This window comes from Delphinapterus leucas, chromosome X, assembly GCF_059928025.1.
Source record: "Delphinapterus leucas isolate spDelLeu-1000000601 "Yukka" chromosome X, BTC_Dleu_Yukka2, whole genome shotgun sequence".
Lineage (NCBI taxonomy): Eukaryota > Metazoa > Chordata > Mammalia > Artiodactyla > Monodontidae > Delphinapterus > Delphinapterus leucas.
In genome coordinates this window covers 118,548,311-118,563,290 of record NC_143150.1, presented here as the reverse complement: position 1 = coordinate 118,563,290, position 14,980 = coordinate 118,548,311, and the positions used below count along the sequence as shown (strand labels likewise).

The window sequence follows — 14,980 nt, the reverse complement described above, 5'->3', positions numbered from 1 at the left end:
TGTGACTGAGTTATGACCAATGGGATGTGAGCAGAAGTAATCGAATCCTCTTTCAGCCCTGGCCTTAAACTCTTTCCTTTCCATCCTCCACACGCTCTCTCTTCCTTTGCCCGTTACCTAGGAACAGAGAATCTGGTGGAGGACCCCAGGCCCCTGGGGGATGGTGGGACCACAGTACTGGCGTCTGGTTCCCTGAATGACTGCATGGAGCAGAGCATCTCAGCTGAACTGTCTCGAGTGTGACATAAGCAAGAAATTGAATTTTGTTGTATAAAGCCAGTGAGATTTGGGGGTTTGTGACACGAGTTAGCCTACCCTAACTAATATTCTTATAGTCGTAGCAGAGAATCAATACTCTCTTTATACACGTTCCACAGCTTTCAAGGGGGCATGGGACGGGCAGAGCATGTTGCTGGTGTGGAACGGTAGGTTGTGAAAATGCGTAACCAATGAGCCATGTGGCTCTTTGATCACCGTGTCCAATTAAGCCACATGGTTACTGTGATTTTCCGGTTTGAGTCAACCTTTTATTTGGGGCAGATGCAACCATGGACGGTTTCATGTAGTGGAAACTGATCATTTCGGTAAGCAGCTTCCCCAGAGGAGGGTGGGGAGGGTGCAGAAATCCATGTGAATTACCAAGGACTTCAGGTTTTAGCTTCAATTTTTTTTTTTCTCTGAAAAGACTTTCCTAACTCCCAGCCATGTCTGGCTTGCTTGCCGCCCATGCTTCCCACCCTGTGGTCTTGTCACCGCCCATGTGCTTTCATCAGACTCTTACCTCACTGGCTGGTAATGTCTCGCTTGCCTCTCTTCCCCCTGTGGACCACGTGAAATGGCAGAGTTTGTTTCAAGTTGCCTCACTGTTGCCCCCCGCCCCCCCCCCCCCCCGTATTCTGTCCAATGCCTGGCACATACGTGCTGTTGACTGAGTGATGGAGGCAATGAATGACGATGTGATTCTCCTTATCAGGGACGAGCAATAGTCTTAGGATTATCATGAGCTGGTCCTCAGACCACTTAAGTGAGACAGGCTGGATAGACTTTTTCCTTTTTCAAAACAGGAAACTTAAGGAGGTAAACTGACTTCAGCTTAACCCTCAGTCAGAACACAAATCGGTACTGTATTAGGAACAAGAAGAGCAGGACCTATTTTCAGGTTTCATTTTTCTCAGCCGCCATGAGTTTTTGAGAGCTGGAGCTCAGTTAATTGATGGCCCAAGTCCCTTAGTGAATACATTTGCGAACAAACATACAAGTAGCAGTTAGAGCCAAGTCACCTTGTTTAAGGCCCAGGACGGATCTTGATGTTTTACACTTTCATGCATTCATTTGCCAAGCATTTATTGAGCTTCTTCCAGGGCGCAGAGCCTGCTTCCAGATGCCGGGACACAGTGGCGCACAAGACGAAGAATGGCCCAGTGCTCCAAGTGGGGGACAGACCAACAATAAACACACAAGAAAATGTCCGATGGAGAGAATGTTCTGTGAAAAGAAGTCCAAAGAGGTCAACGTTATTGAAAATGCCCAGGTTAGGAAGATTCCATCAGTGGTGAGAAAGGCCTCTGGGAAACAGGTATTCCCATGACATGTAAGCTGAAGCCTGCATGACAGGAAGAAGCCACCCATATAGGGAAGAGAACATTCTAGGCAAAGGGACACGCTAACGGTTTTATGTGGCCCTGAGGGTAGAGAGTAGCTTGTCAAGGACTAGGAAAACGACTGGAGTGGCAGGAACAGAAAGTGTGTTTGCTGTGGAAGGAGGGGGATGGGAACGCAAAGGGAATGATGGCGAGAGAAGGAGGCAGAGGGCCGTTTGCGGAGAGCCTTGCTTGCTGTTTCCGGAATCTGGACTGTAGCCTGTGAGCAGTGGGAGGCATGAGAAGGACTAAGCGGAGGGGAGAAATGAGCTGCGTGTTTCAGGAAGAGCGTCACATCGGCCGCTCTGTGCAAAAACTGCCGCGCCCCAAGCCCCCAGTGGAGGCCTTCGTAGTGGGACGGTCAGAAGTTGTGAAAGGGAGAAGCCAGTTTCAGAGCTCCCTGGGAGATGGAATCCACGGCGCCCGGAAATAGATAGGATGTGGGGACTGAGGCATTCCCAGGTGTCTGGCCTGGGCAGTGGATGTAGACATGGGGGTGCTCTCCTCTGAGACGGGAAACCCTGGGGAGGAAAGGCTGTGCACGGGAGACTGAGGGGTCCTGGACGTGGCGAATCTGAGGTACCCGTAGCCTTGCCGGCAGGGAATATTCAGGAGACAACTGAACATGTGGCTAGGCCAAGAGCAGAGGAGCGCGTTCTGAGGAAGCAATCCGATGTTAAGTTAACGAAGAGGAGGGACACAAGGGAAGGAAGTTCGAGGTCCGATTCTGAACCCCAGCCACTTGATTTCAGGTGACATCTGACTTTTTTTTTTTTTTTTTTGGCCTTCCTCGCCCATCTCCTTTTCAAGATGCTGAAGAGTCATTTCTGCCTCTCCAAGCTAGTCTGCCCCCATCTTTTTTTTTAAACTGAAGTATAGTTGACTCACAGTGTTTCAGGTGTACAGCAAAGTGATTCAGATATATATATATATCTTATACAGAGATAATATATAGAGATATATATTCTTTTCCAGATTCTTTTCCATTATGAGTTATTACAGGATATTGAATATAGTTCCCTGTGCTATACAGTAGGTCCTGTTGTTTATCTGTCTTATATATAGTAGTGTGTATCTGTTAATCCCAAACTCCTAATTTATCCCTCCCCCCGCTTCCCCTTTGGTAACCGTAAGTTTGTCTTCTATGTCTGTGAGTCTATTTCTGTTTTGTAAGTAAGTTCATTTGTATCATACTTTAGATTCCACATGCAAGTGATATCATACGGTATTTGTCTTTCTCTGACTTACTTCGCTTGGTACGAGATTCTGGTCTGCCCCCATCTTAGCTGCTTCTGGTCTCCACGCTGCTTCTAGCCGGTGACTTTTCTCCGCAGAGACCTCCCCCTTCCCCTCACGTGGCCTTGCTGCTTGGTTCATCCCTCTTCTGCAGCTCTAAGGAACGAGCCCCGAAGGATGGCTCACGGCCTGAACCGCACCGATGAGTCAGGCGCCGCTGGGGTCTGGCTGTGGCCCGGGTTGAGGCCTGAGCTCTGGCGCCCTCTAGCTGCGTGACCCAGGCTTCTTTTCCTCATCCCTAAAATGAGGGGATTGGATTGCAGAGTACTTTGAGCTGTAACGTTTTCTGATTGTAAGTTGTCTCGGCCCTCAGGGTGAAGCGAGTCGCCTCTTCCAGAACTGGCAGTCGGAGCTGGTGTAATAGCCATCAGTACCTGAGAGAGAATAGCTTTTGTTCTTTTGCGTGAGGCCCCGGGGAGGCTGGGTGGGCTGCAGCTGTTCAGCTTCAATTAAAAACACACACAAGCCTCCCACTTTGTTTCGGTTTCCAACCTTGGCCGTCTGACTGAGCACATCTGAATTCCTCAGGCTCTGGTGAAGGCGTGAGGAGGCCCCAGTCCATGGGCCTCATTCCACCCTTCCATCCGCTTCCCGAATTTCATTTACTGAGGCCAGGAGAGGTTTCAAAGTCTTGGGAATACGAGGAGAAAACATACCTTGGCTTTGAAGCCGCCGGCAAGCAGATTCCAGCACACAGTGATCCATCCCCAGTCGAGGGCTCCCTAAAGGCCCTCGAATGCTTATGCGGCCTGGCGTCTGGGCAAACGTTTCTCAGTAGCTGAAGAGAGAAAATGGGTCTGTCTGTGATGAAGACAGTCTCCCAGCTGGGTCTGCGGTCATCCCGAAGCAACGTTCCCTCCTCCAGCCCAGACCAGGGTCAGGACTTCCGAATGGAATCTTGTTGTGGAACGTCGGGCAGCTGTCACGTCACTTCATGGTGTGACCGTGCACAGGATTGAGGCAGCATGTGTCCCCGCCCGGGCATCGTCTCCAGGCTTTTGGGGCACAGGGGGTGACCAGGGCAGAAGCAGAGATGCCGCTGAGCGGCCGTGGTGGCCCAGCCACAAGGATCCGGGCAGACGTAGGATACGATGGGTGTCGTGGTCCTGCTAGCTGCGGGTTCAGGGAAGGTCTGAGAGGTCGAGCGGGCGGCAGACTTGAGCCCAGAGGCCAGGTGACTGGGAGCGCTGCACGTGAGTCCCGGTGCCTTGGCAGAGGGGAACCTCTCTTGTACGGCCCCCGCCAAGTGTTGTTGGCTCTCCAGGAAGGAAGAAGGGAGTCCCCATGAGGCGGAGACGGCCCCTCAGCGGTGTGCACGCTCTCCTCGTCCTCCTGGGCACGCACCAGGTGTTTGAGTGGGAAAGTGTTCACAGCAACTGCCGGAGGACTCCGAGGTGGGCGAGGAGATACGGGATGGGCCGTCAGCAGCACGTGCTGCCAAGTCCTTCTAGAATAGCGGTTCTCCAAGTTTTGGATCTCAGGATGCCTCTACACTCTTTTTTTTTTAAAAATATTTGCAAATTATATATATATATTTTAACTTTATTTTTATTTATTTATTTGGCCGCGCCGGGTCTTAGTTGCAACACGCAGCAGGATCTTTAGTTGCGACGTGCGGGATCTAGTTCCCTGACCAGGGATCGAACCCGGTCCCCCTGCATTGGGAGTGCGGAGTCTTACCCACTGGACCGCCAGTGAAGTCCCGCCTCTACACTCTTAAAAATTATTGAGGACCCCAAAGAGCTTTAGCTCTTATGAGTTAATATCAATCTTTATTTATTTATTAGGAATTAAAACTGAGAAGTAAAAAAGATTTACTTGGTAGTTTATTCCAAAATTAACAGTAATAAGTACATGTTCTACATTATATATACTACATGTTTATAAATAAAGTATTTTGAAGAAAAATAATTACATTTTCCAAGACGAATGTAAGTGAGAAGAGTGACGTTCTTTTACCTTTTTTTTTGCAAATACCTTGCATAGAAGGCTGGCTTAGTAGAAGGCTGCCGGATTCTCACATCTGCTTCTGCATTCCAGCTGGTATGGTATCACATGTCACCCAGGAGAGAATGAGAGCAGAAAAGGCAAGGAATGTCTCCGTATCATTATGATCATAGTTTTGACTTTACAGATTCCCTGAAAGGTTTTCAGAGACCCCCAGGGGTCCCCTGACCAAGACTGGAGGACCACTGTTGTAGAACACGCCAGCCAGCCCGGCTTTAGCATGGAAACCTCTAGTGAACCGGTGCCCCCGAGTTGGCCCACTCACTGAGGGGTTTTGCTAACTTACTCCAAACCACCATGGGTTAATTCACTTTGGCTGATTAAAAACTCATATTTTCTTCTTGACGTATAATCCGTACTTTTACATGCAATGATTTGGAATGTTTTGATTTTATTCATTCAAAGTCAGCGATGACCATTAGAAATACAATTCAAGTCACTTACATATTTTAAAAATGTTAGTAGCCGCCTAAAAAAGTGCAAAAGAAACAAGTGAAACTAATTTTAATGATGTATCTTATTTGACCCAATAATTATAAAATATTCTGTATCATTTCAGCATACAAAATCTACAAAACATCATATGAAAATCAAATCATAAAATTGATACAAAACATTGATGACATATTTTTACACCCTTTTTTCGTATTAAGTCTCCAGAATCCAGGGTGTATTTTCTTGTATAGCACATCTCAATTTAGATGCTAAATTTGCATCCAAAATACTTGATCTGTATTTAGATTTCATGAAGTTCTACAAAAATTGAAAAAGTAGGTTCATATTCAGGTTCTTCCAACAATTGGAGTGTGAGTATTCAAGTTAAAATTAAATGAAAGAAAAAATTCGGGGGATTCCCTGGTGGCGCACTGGTTAACAATCCGCCTGCCAATGCAGGAGACACGGGTTCGAGCCCTGGTCCGGGAAGATCCCACATGCCGCAGAGCAACTGAGCCTGTGAGCCACAACTGCTGAGCCCGCATGCCACAACTACTGAAACCTGGGCACCTAGACCCTGTGCTCCACAACAAGAGAAGCCACCACAGTGAGAAGCCCACACACCGCAACAAAGAGTAGCCCCCGCTCACCGCAACCAGAGAAAAGCCCGCGTGCGGCAACAAAGACCCAATGCAGCCAAAGTAAATAAAATAAGTAAAATAAAAATAATAAAATAAATTAAAAAAAAATTCAGTTCCTCATTCACAGTAGCCACATTTCAAGTGCTCGATAGCCAGATATAGATAGTGGCTGTCATGTTGGGCAGAGCAGGTCTCAACTTTTCCTCTGTTTCCCTTATTCTTCCCATCCTGCGGTTCTTTCAGTGCTTAGAAGCCTGGTTAGGAAAGGTTAATCATTCTCATTATTTTTCTAGAAAGCTGGCACCACAGTGGGTTTCTTCATAGGCTGGTTAGGATGTTTGACAGATAGCTGGGATTGGGAGAGGCACCCTGCAGCCACAGCTAGCAGTGGCAGATTCCCTTTTGGCTTGGCTTCCAGGACCTTCTCGTTTGATGTTTTCACGTGTGTAGAATAATCTCACATTGTTACCGATGCAGCTGTGACATATACTGCTGGGCATGGCCAGACCTGGAATGGATCTCTCTCTGATTGGACATGGCAGAAGCTTAAATGGGATGCCACCATGAAGGCCTTAGGCTGGTGTGCTTGTTGGGACCAAGCCCTGGAGACTTTGCTAAGTTCTCAGTGATGAACTCCACATCAGTGTCAGAAAGTTAGGGCAGGTTTGCTGGCCCTTGGTCTTCCTGTCTTCATGCGTTGGTGTGCTTTCCAAAAGGGAAAAGAAAGTCAAGACTTTGTTCTGTTTGTGAATTATTGATACATCCTCTCCAAAGCATTTCAAATTCAAGAGAATGAAAAGCTACCCCCTTTGACACATTGGGGGAATCTCTTACGTGTACTCCCCAAATGAAAGAGACTAGAATTCCAAGCCTAACCATTCGGTCCCATTACTGCAAGTTTTGTGGCTGGTGGGGGTTGGATTCCTGTCATTGTGTGAGCAAATGAGAGAAATGACTTTTATCTCTTTCACATGTTCTTTGTTCCCCACGTTGACTACTTAAGCTTTTAGCCAGTTTTATCATTCCATCATGTCCATTCTCCTAGCGTTGGACCCACTCAAGAATCCTGAGTCTGAGTGCATGATGTCATTTCTCATAAATCTGAAAGGAACTGGAAAGCTTCTGGAATTTACTTATCTGAGGTAGCCAGACTAGCTAAACTTAATTCACATCCATCAGGAGCTCAGTGAAAGCTAGCACCATTCTGGTTGAAGTGATTTCACACGAAATGACACTGGCTCCTTATGGAACTGGGTGGCCTAACTTTCCTGTCTCCAGGTCCACAAAATGCCTTTCAATTCATACACTCAACTGTTAGGGTCAAGGATTACCTACGACAACAGTTGTGCCGCCATCTTGAACACATCTGGATTTGGGGAAGCCAAGTCTTTTCTTCAGCACTTAACACTAAGGGGCCAGAGTCATAAAAAGATGAAAAGAAAGAAAAAGTTAAATCAGAATGTTAGAACTATTAGGGACCTTGGAGATTATCTAATGCTCTCTCTCTGTCCCTGAATGATCTTTGCTCTTAAGACCATTTTAGTGTTCTTTCCCCTTCCTGGGTAGTTTTGCTTTTGTTCAGATCCCCCAAGAAATCTTAAGTGAAGCGTTAGCTAGTTCTAGAACTATAGAAAGCCCACTGGTTTCTCCTCCCCTTCCGTGCCCACATTCTCTTCCACCTGCTGACTTTTCAGGTTTATCCTTTCAGCATTAGGCCTGTAATTGCTATTAAAATGCAAATTCAGTAGGGAAGGCTAATGCTTAAACCATCGTGAGGTGTTTTCGCTTTGGAGCTGGGAAGGATCAAAGTAAAGAATGGTTAGCTTTTCGGTTTTTTTTTTTGTGGTTTTTTTTTTTGCGGTTCGCGGGCCTCTCACTGTTGTGGCCTCTCCCGTTGCGGAGCACAGGCTCCGGACGCGCAGGCTCAGCGGCCACGGCTCACGGGCCCAGCCGCTCCGCGGCATGTGGGACCTTCCCGGACCGGGGCACGAACCCGCGTCCCCCCTGCATCGGCAGGCGGACTCGCAACCACTGCGCCACCAGGGGAGCCCAGGAGTGGTTAGTTTTGATTCAGTAAGGCGAGGGGGTCGGAGAGGAGGAGGGAGTGCCAGCGTGAAAGGTAAAGAGACCCAAAATGGAAACTTGGGGGCCCTACTTGTGACTCAACAGACTCTGGCCTCTTCTCCCCAAACATTTGCATTTGTATGAATTTATCCTAGACTCCTTGTGGAGATCCAGGTACTCGATAGTTGTTCTTGTCAACTGGAGCCCCTGCCAAGTAGAAGGTTCTGGTGCTGAGGGGCAGCTCAGGCCCAGGGTGAGGGTTCCCAGGCTTGCCAGAGCGGTATGTTAGTGGCTTTCCCTTCCCAGTTTGTGGAAACAGCGGTGGGGAGCCATGCGAGGTGAAGGAGGTTGGGGTCTCGTTTTCAACTTTATTATGAATGGGAAGCACTTATCCAGGCTCAAGGGAGAGCTTTATATAGGAGTGTATATGTAGCCACCCATGCATGCACACACCCGTGGACTTAAAACACACACACATGCACACACACCCAGAGCTCCATCTGCACATAAATGTTCCTCCTGAAACACTCAGCAAAGCAAGTGACAGGTATTTCCTGTGGGTAGCTGGGATTTCAACCCTGCTCTTGCCTCATTGTTAACTTGGGTTTGGGATGTGAGTGATGGGAGATGGTGAGTGTGTGCTCATAGAATAGTTGTGAGAATTAACTGCAATAGCACATACAAAGCATGTAAAATAATGCTTGACACCTAGTACGTGCTCAATAAAGATCTGCTGAATGAATAGAATATTCATTTTATCGTCATTATATTATTACCATGAGGAAACTTGACATGGTGGCTTCAGATTTAGTGGGCAGAGCGAGGAGAGCTCTATTAGGAATCATGACTTCCGTTCTTCTGGTAGGGCCAGATTGCCACGCAGATTCACTGCACAGAATTCTCAGTTTATGAAGGAAAGGAAAAACAATGAAATGTCTCAAAACAAAACAAATGATGAAATCTGGGATGAGACCGAGGGGGAGATTGCCATCTTACAATTAAATAAAGGCACTGCCACAGAGCAGCTTCTGGAGAGACAGTCGAGCCAGGCCTCGGTTTTTCATTTTCCTGGCTCCAGACTTGGGTTGGAAGTGTTGAGCTTCCACTTGGATTTGAATGAACCACAAAAGGAAAACATATTATTCCCTTTTTTTTTTTTTTTTAAGCACTCCTCACTCTTCACTCCCTCCTCTGCTTCCTTTCCTGGAAATCTGCTCCAATATAAGAAACAAAACGGTGGCACTTCCTTGATGAGAGCGGAGACTGAGTCGCGGTGGGGCTCTTTAGGGGGATGGAGCGCTACGTACACTGCACTTGGCTGATCTCCTGATGAAAAGCAACTGAGAGATGGGGAACTGAGGTGTGCTTTATCATTGATGCTCCCCATTTCTTGAGCACGTGGTAAGGACTCCTTCCACAGACCCTGGCGTTAAGCCTGGTGGGGACTGGAACAGCTTTGGGGCCAGGCAGCTTCAATTGGGGCCTACTGGGCCTTTAATTTTCCACACATGTGCACATATGTACAAGAACCCAGCAGATGGGCAGCGAGCAAGCTTGGGTAGCAATCCACTGACCAGGTAGCAGTAGCTCTGAATACATCACGGTGGCCTGGGCAGCAAATTTCGCTCCAGGGGATGGGGACTTAAACAGGGAGAAAAGGCGTTCACCCAACTTTTTCCTGAAGTACCAGAGGAAAGAAACAGGTCAGTGGTGAATACAAAATTAGCTTTTGGCCAGTCTCCAGAGTGATTTGACCTATTTAGGAGTCATTGAGAACAAGCCAGAGGAAGCTCCGTAGCCTGCATCTTGATTTGTCAGGGGAGAAGAGAGAGGGGACGGACCGCCAGGTGTCTGGAGTCCCTGAGTGGCTTGTTCGGGAACATATGAGTGAATATGGCTGGAGCTCACGAGAAGGACTCTGGGATATTGACTTTGGGCCAGCTCCTGGCGCAACTTAGCAAGCAAATGATAACCCCAGCAGATGCATTGGTAATTGGTGTGCCCACTCAGGCGCCCCGATCCTTGAAAGGACTGTATCGGATTCTGAAAACCTTCCTACAGGTTAAACTTTTCTCCAAGACCCTTGTGTGAAAGGTAAACTCAGGCCAAGTCAGCAAGGGGAGTGTAGACGTGAGGGTTTCCATGAAGAGCAAAGCCACAAAAGTACTGAGGCCAGCTCCACTCCAGTCTAGCAGGTTGGAGTTGGAAGTGGTTGCTGTTGGTGCCCTGCCTGTATCTCCTTTATCAGCTGGCGCACTCCTCCTCCAGCTGCTGGGAGTGTTGGCCATTGAAGGCTACAGCTGCCTTCCCCAGAGAATTGCTGTCTGCCAAATGGTGTAACCTGTATTACGGAGCTCCCTGCGGGATCAGGCTGAACCACATCTCCAGCTGAGGCCACGTCCCTGTCGAGTCCCGTGCCCACCCCCCAGCTGCATCCTGCTTCCCTGTGCCCCCTCCACTGAGAGTACCCCCTCCATCCTTCATGTGAATAAGAATCCCCATCATAGACTTCACTTCAAAGTAACCCAACCTAAGAGAGAGTTGAGGGGAGGGGGGCATTTCAGAACACTTCCAAACCTGACTACACGTCAGAATCCCCAGGGTAGCTGTAAAAATACAGATTCCTAGGGCTTCCCTGGTGGCGCAGTGGTTGAGAGTCCGCCTGCCGATGCAGGGGACACGGGTTCTGTGCCCCGGTCCGGGAAGATCCCACATGCCGAGGAGCGGCTGGGCCAGTGAGCCATGGCCGCTGAGCCTGCGCGTCCGGAGCCTATGCTCCGCAACGGGAGAGGCCACAACAGTGAGAGGCCCGCGTACCGCAAAAAAAAAAAAAATAATAAAAAAATACAGATTCCTAGGCCCTACACCCAGAGATTCTGATTCAGTGGGTCTAGGGTGGCGCCTGAGATACTGTAGTTTTCCTACGTGGATCCTTGGTAATTTGAATGCAGCCAGTCCTTTGACCAATGGGAACCACGCCTGCTAACTCATGGCATTTATTTCCTTCCTTAGATCATTTATTGATTGAGTTCGGGAACAAACCACACAATCTGTGAAAGGCACTAAGAAGGGGAGATTTAAGTAAAAGGATCCACAGTTCTTGGCAAGTCTCTTGAAGTCCAGCCTACTACGCTTGACTCTCAGAACTTTTTAAGCAAATAGTATCTTTACATTTTTTTCGTGTGTGTCCTGAAACGTAAAGGTCTGTCTGGTTGGGAAAAGGGAGTCTCTTTTGAGGCACTGAGTTGCCATGGAGCTTTCCAAAAAGGGGCATTTGACCGAACTTAGGATTTAATTAAGGCTTTCCAGTCACCACGCTCAGAAGTATTAATGTCCTAACCCCTCCCCTCCCTGTTTCATTAAGAGGCCTAGATTTTCTTTTATTGGTTGTATGGATGATCTGGTGATGAAATTCAGAGAGAAATACTTTGTTCTGTTATCAGGGACCCTGAGATAGAAAGACTCATGAACAGGTTCTCATGAAAGACACAATACTGAGGAATTTTTTTTAAAAACTCATTAATTAAATAACTGAATGAAGATGGTTCAGCCTGATGCAGAATAAGGGAACATTCTGGATTTTGCAACAATAATGATACTAGTGATAAGAATAGCAACAAAACTTGCTATCGCTAAGATTTGTTTGAGTGTTTACTATGTATAAGGCCCAGCACTAATTACTTGGTCTGTATTATCTTTTTAATCCTCCCAGCAACTCTTTGAGGTAAATATATCCATTGGGGATTAACAAAGGCTTCAAAAAGATGGAACTTTATTCCTCTCTTACGTAAAAGAAGTCCAGGGCTGGTATGGAGACCAAGGCTCCTACCAGCTCTTGGTTCCACACCTTTGTGGCCCTCAGCTTCTCGGTCCAAGATGGCTACTGGAGCTCCAGCCATCACATCATTGGCCCCAACAGGAGAATGAAAGGAGCATGGCTCTTGTGTTCTAAAGAGACTTTTTAGAAATCCCACAGCACAATTGCTTTGATCTTATTGGCCACATAGCAGCCCCTAGTTACAAGGGAGGCCTGGACATGGAGCCTTTTGGTTGTCTGGCAATGGACCCAGTTTAAAAAATTGAGGTCAGCAGCCGCATAGCACAGGGAGATCAGCTCGGTGCTTTGTGACCACCTAGAGGGGTGGGATAGGGAGGGTAGGAGGGAGACGCAAGAGAGAGGAGATATGCACATATATGTATATGTATAGCTGATTCACTTTGTTATAAAGCAGAAACTAACACACCATTGTAAAGCAATTATACTCCAATAGAGATGTAAAAAAAAATTGAGGTCTTATGAATTTGAAAGGGAAGGCAAATATGGAAGATTTAGTAGGAAATGAACAGTTTCTGCCATAGTAGGTAATATTCTTATCACCGTTTTGCAGATACGGAAAATGAGGCACTGAGAGACTGTGTGACTTAGCCATGTTCACATAACTCATAGGCAGCAGAGCCACGGCAGAAGCCCAATCTCTCTGACTCAAGGGTCCCTCTCTTTTTTTTTTTTTTTTTTTTTTGGCTGCGTTGGGTCTTCATTGCTGTGCGGGGACTTTCTCTAGTTGCTGCGAGCAGGGGCTACTCTTTGTAGCGGTGCACGTGCTTCTGATTGTTGCAGAGCACAGGCTCCAGGTGCGCCGGCTTCAGTAGTTGTGGCACGCGGACTCAGTAGTTGTGGCGCACGGGCTTAGCTGCTCCGCGGCATGTGGGATCTTTCCGGACCAGCGATCGAACCCATGTCCCCTGCACTGGCAGGCGGATTCTTAACCACTGCGCCACAGGGAAGTCCAAGGGTCCCTCTCTTAACTGCTATTCCCTCCTGCTATTTTTGCTATTTTGTAAAACAGTTGTGTTTCCTTAGAGGTTCATTTATTCATTTCCTGTTTTCTTCCCAGTGTGCCTTTTACCCTCTTCTTTGCAAACATCCCAGCCGTGCTTCCCAGCTCATCTCCAAGGCCCCAGAAAGCCCCTCCTTGCACCCCAAGCTGCTTTCTTCAGTAAATATTTATTGAACACCTGCTATGTGCTAGGCAGTGTTCTAGGCGCTTGGGCTTCATCAGTGAAAAAAACAAAGACTCCTGCTAGCTTAATAGGTGTGTGGTCTTGATCAAGTTCTTTAAGCTTTCTGAGCCTCGGTTTCCTCATCTGTAAAATGGGAATAATAAAACTCACTGCACAGGGTTACTGTAAGGGTTAAATAAGATATTATACGGAAAGCTCAGTCAGTGGCACATCATTATATTTTGAAAAATGGTACCTATCGCCATTATTATGGTGGTTATCCTGAACATGTCTGTCTTGCCCAATAGGCTGTAAACTTCTCATGGGCAGGAATAGTAGCCAAGGCCTCTGGTATCACCCAAATGTCTTACTGACCAAAGAGGGAGGGCTTAGTAAATGTTTGTTGAGTGGTTAAAAAGGGTCCTGGTGTGGAGAGAACTTCCTCTTTTCTTATGCTGCTAGATTTAGGAAGCTGAGAAACAGACTAGGCCCCAGAGGAACTTTTTTTTTTTTTTGCCTGATTTAAGCTGTGAGTTGTGGTGGGTGGTGTGCTAAAGAGAAACAAGACTGAAAAAACCGAACACTCATCTCGTCCTCGTACTCTCCTGGAAGGCTGCAGAAAGAGCATATATTCTTTTCCTTTTAGGGTGGTTTTTTTTTTTTCTTCCACCTTCTCTGATAGATTAGATTGAGTGTCCCAGCAAGTCCTGCTGACCTCTTCTTGTGTCTTTTCTGTCTCCTAATTCTCTCCTCCATACTTCTCCATTGCTCACCTTGGTCTCTGCCTCCTGTGGGAATAGTGCTGTTGGCCTACTGTCCACAGAAGAAACTTCTGGAAGTCCAGAGGCACTGTGCATCCGGGGTCCCAGAGCTGTTGCACTCTAGTCCCACAGGCAGACGCCCACAAAGAGCTAAGCAGCAATTCCATCAGGACCACGTGCCAGGTTTGCTGACCGCTGAACTTCCTCCATTTTGTCTTCTCAGCCCAGCCTTCCCCCTCGGCCCTTCTGCAAAGGTGAAAGGCAAGTTCACAGGATACGGGGCCTTCTTTCTTCCCTGACATCTGGTTTGATTCTGGGCCGCTAAATAGTGGCTTTGCCATGAACAACAAAAGCTAATTCACTGTGGTTTTTAAACACCAAGTGCAAATATTTTTCCTTTTCAGCTTGGGGTCACTGGAAGGGAAAAAACAGGGCTGAGAAGGAGACTAACCTTTTAAAAGCTCTTATGAGTTCCCATAGAAAATAAAACAACGGCCTCATTTCCTTCCATCCATGAGTCTTTTTATGAGTGATTGTTGTTTGAGGCAAGACTGGGAATCCAAAGGTTTTTAAATACTTTGTTAGCTTGGTTTTCGACTCAGAAGCCCACCGTGAGTGCTTTTAAGGGCCTGCACAAATCCCAGGATAGCCCAGGGCCACCCCCTTTGCTTTCTCTCTGCTCCCCCTTCCTCCCTGGCTGGCTTTCCCTCTACCTTCTCTCCAGCCCTCAGGATTGGAGGAGGCGAGGGTCAGGCCAGCCACTGATGCTGCTCACAGGTGCTTGGAAGGCTGAGGAATCGGCCTGGCTCCGGGTTCCAGGCAGACTTTCTGTTGATCTGGGCTGTCCTAACGCATCCCGAGCCTCGCGCCCAGCAGTTGCTCTTCAGACACGAAGTCGCGCCCGTTCTGTTAGTTGTTTCAGCGTTCTCTCTGGACTGCAAAACAAACGCTCTTCTCGGACTTTCCCTTCGTTTCTCTCCTTTCCTTGTCTCCTCCCTGCAGCTTTTGTGCATGGATTCAGTTGCTGGGTTCAGCTGGGAGGTGAAGCATGTGCTGGGATGACATAGAGGCTGTGAGAGCAAAGCGGTCGAAGTCTCTGACTTCTCCCTTTCTTGCCAAGGGGACGATCTGAACA

At 47.6% G+C, this 14,980-nt stretch overlaps 1 protein-coding gene across 1 annotated transcript in view; it reads left to right on the top strand.

Moving 5' to 3' along the window:
- NHS (NHS actin remodeling regulator) overlaps window positions 1-14,980 on the top strand; it is a 348,226-nt gene that overhangs the window by 220,760 nt on the left and 112,486 nt on the right. The gene's annotated exons all lie outside the window — the stretch shown is intronic.